Genomic DNA, 3,769 nt, shown 5'->3' with positions numbered 1-3,769 from the left:
ACATGAAAAGAGGCTTTGAAATGCTAATTTTTCCATATGACCCTGAGTGGCTGTTCAAAATAATTTTCCTGAAAGAAGATAGTGAATGAGATTTAAGGCTCTGAGGGCAAAATTCTCAAAATGTAAAAAAAAAACAGTCTTAGAATTCCACTTGGTGAAGCTTATATATAATGAACTAGCTGTTTTAATCAAAATTTGAAATCTCACAGATACAGAATTTTTTTTTTTTCCAGAACAAAGCAGGCATGTCCTTGTTACACATTAGGGAAGAAAACAAACATTAGACTTTAACTGCTGAGCTTTTTTACTCTGAGCATAGTAGTCAACATCTTTTTTTCCCTTTTCCTTCGCAATCTGGCATTCATCTGATTCATTAGCTTCTCCAATTTGATTGCTAGGGCCATGTTTCTTTAATCTTCAGTTTTCCTGACATGAATGCAGGTGTTGGCTTTAGTTTTCCTGAAAACATTTTTACAAAATCATCAGTAGCCGTATTCATCACCACATCAGCCCGATCAGAGGCACTCCAAATCTGGCGTTCCCATCCTTGTTTTTTTAGGTCAGGAAACCACGTGCCACCACCACCTTCTCCCGAGAGTTCAAGCTGATAGATTGCTTGCGTGGCTTGAACAACGTCATCACCGAGAGAGTCCTTAACGATTCGAACGTTTCTTCCACCGCTCCAGAACGTGGTTTCGATGGTGACTGTGGCTTCTCTTCTTTGACTTCTGGAACAGCAACAGGTAATTCCATTTTCTTGGTCATTGTTTCTGGGTATTCATCCAAATAGAAATCTGGTATCAAAGGTTGGCCTGGTTTAACAGCATCGACATCAAAGTTTTTTATTCATTCGTCTTTTAAGATATTTATAATAAAGTTGCCAGTCAAACTTTTCAGCTTTTTGAGAATGGAATACGCAGCATGGGCGATGATAGCAACCTTTCTACGTTGACTTTCGACACCGGATCCTCCCAGCATGTCCACAGCAGCAGTGTGTATGGCTGTTTTAGGCCATAAAGCATTGGCTGCAATTTCACCTTTCAATCCTTCTGCCATTCCAAGCACACACATAGACATACCATACTTAACAATGGGGCTTTTTGAACCACACTGGATTTAAGTTTAATGGTGGGCTGAGATTGAGGATATGAGAAATGGTACTTTTTTTTAAAAAATAAGGAATACATGCTTTAGATGTAAGGTAGGTGCGTCTGGTGTTCACATTGCTTATCAAATCCACTCTCTTTGTAGGCATTTCTGATGTGCTGGTCAAGCTTATAGCACTGCCATTATTCACCAAAATATCAGTTCTTCCAGATTTCTCAGCTGCTTTCTCCACTGCATTACGGATTTTTTCATCTCTCACATGGACAGCACATGAAAGGCCTTTCCTCCAACTGATTCAACCAGTGTTGTGTAACGTGACTGTCGTGGACTAGAGAAGGTGGCGGCAAGAGCAACTGCAAGTTGAGAGTCTGTATTCAATATTTAGTATAATTATCTTTATAAGGCTTTCCTTACAATGTTCAATCATTTTTCTACCTTAAATATTGAGTTGTTGGAAAGGTCATGATGTATTTTTTTCTGTTTTCCAATGTAAAAATGCATCATGACCTTTCCAACAACCTAATATAATGAGAATAAAAGAAAAACAACAAATTGCAAACACACATAATATCTTGGCTGAAAATAGTGTTTTACCAAAATTTTGATTGAAAACATTCCTATAAAGCAAATTAGCCTTGCCAAAACAAAACAAACAACCCACCCCTTCAAAAAAAAACAAAAAAAAACTAAAACAAAAATATTAGGGGGACCAGCAGTTAGCATAATGGCTATGTCGCTGGACTCCCATGTAGCTGACCGCGGTTTGCGCCCCGGAATTGGTGGCTTAAAACTCATGCCGGGCGTGTGTGTGTGTGCCTATACCCTTTTGTGCGTGCTTGGAGGTAAGAGTTTTGTTTTGTTTTGTTTGTTTTGCAAAGACTTTCTGTGCTGTTATCCTCCTGCCTCAGCCTTCCAAGTAGCTGGGACTACAGGTGTCCACTGCTGTACTCCTCTTTCAGGCCTCAGCCTGCCGAGCAGCAGTGGCTAGTGCACGCCAATACAGCTGGGCCCAAACTGGCAAACTCTTTTTATTTTTAATTTTTAAATTTTTATAAAGCAAAAGTTACACAATGCATTTTTTTCAACAGAGAACTTTACATTCTTTTGTCTGTTAAATGTTTCTTCCTTTGTCCCTCCCATTCACACTCTACCACCCACTCTCCTCCCTTATGGTCTCTGGTATCTACTCTTATCCTCTCTACTGTCATCTCTGGATTTTTAATTCTACCATAGAGTGCAGGCATTCAGTACATATTGAGTGGGAATGTACAATTTATACCTTTCAAAGTCTGGCTCGCTGTGCTTACTTAACACTAATTCCTTTAGATTCATCCACTTTGAATCAAAGGATAGGCCTCATTGTTTCCTATGGCTGAATAAAATATTAACAGAGTCCCCAGTATGTTAATTCTTCCACTTGTCTGTCTTTCTCTTGTTTTTCTTCTTTCCTTCCCATTTTCTTCAAGTATGGAGTTAATGGCTATGACTTTAAGAACGTTACATTGCGTAAAGACAGGAACTGGCGTTAATCATTTACAACAGGGCCTGCAATAGCGGATGAGAGGAAAGAGCAACAGGACCCGTAGTTGAAATGTACAATAAGTAGAAAACACAGGCTTCCGTGAGGTCTAGGAATGAGAAAATGGGGATTCCTGTTAACCACCCTTCACATTCCAACAGAACTGTGTTCATGAGAACCTTGAACATGTTGTTCTCACAGTTGAGTTGAGACATTGCTTATTTACCCACTCCCACTCATGATTTCTATTTCTGTCTGCCTGCACAGGAAGCCAGCTCTTTAAAATCTCCCATACATACAGAAACTGATCTTCAATTGCTGGCCTGCTTTGCCAATTTTAAGGATTAAATTCTTTCTAGTAGAAATTCAAACTATTAGTTTTTTTGACCAATACCCTCCCCTCTATTGCCCAATATAATAATACTTGTTATTAGAACCACTCTTCATACTTTGCTCTCCACATTCATAGGATAAATTAGATCAGTAGCTTCCAAAACTACTGAAACACCAGTTTTCAATCACCAGCATTGAAGGCAAACGGCACCACAAGGCAGATTGTTTATAAAACAAAGCAACCGATTCTTTTGTTGTAGAAGAATTTATTGTAGTTTTATTTATTCATTTATTTATTTTAATTTAACTATAGAGAGACACACAGAAAGAAAGAGAGAGAGAGAGAGAGAGAGAGAGAAGGTGAGAAAGTAAGCCACCAGGTCTGGGACTTGAATGGTTGTCAGCCATGTGGGAGTGTTCAGTGCCTTAACCACCATGCCACCCACAGGCCCCAAAGCAACAAATTCTTTATCATCATGCCTGATAAGTCTAAAGTAAGGAAGAGTCTCTAAGGTATTTTTTATGTTTCTAAATGTAAAAATTTTTTAGAGAATTATTTATTTAATTTTATTCATTCAATAATTTATTTTAATTTGACCAGAGAGAGACACAGAGAGAAAGAGGAAAAGTGAGAAAGCAAGCCACCAAGTCCAGGACTCAAACCGTGGTTGGCCATGTGGGAGTGTCTGGTGCCTTAAACACCACGCCACTTGCTGGCCCCCATATATAAAATTTTATGCTGAATAAATAACTATTGATCTAAACTTTAATCAAGACAGTTTACTATTAACATAAACACATGTGTATATT

At 38.5% G+C, this 3,769-nt stretch overlaps 1 pseudogene; it reads right to left on the bottom strand.

Annotated features, from left to right (window-relative positions):
• Positions 1 to 287: 287 nt before the first annotated feature.
• LOC102499945 (hydroxysteroid dehydrogenase-like protein 2) lies at positions 288 to 1,402 on the bottom strand (annotated as a pseudogene).
• Between the last annotated feature and the right edge of the window lie 2,367 nt (positions 1,403 to 3,769).

Source organism: Tupaia chinensis, unplaced genomic scaffold (assembly GCF_000334495.1).
Source record: "Tupaia chinensis unplaced genomic scaffold, TupChi_1.0 Scaffold000058_1, whole genome shotgun sequence".
Taxonomy (NCBI): domain Eukaryota; kingdom Metazoa; phylum Chordata; class Mammalia; order Scandentia; family Tupaiidae; genus Tupaia; species Tupaia belangeri.
The sequence above is the reverse complement of the archived record's forward strand: the minus strand, read 5'-3'. Positions and strand labels throughout refer to the sequence as shown.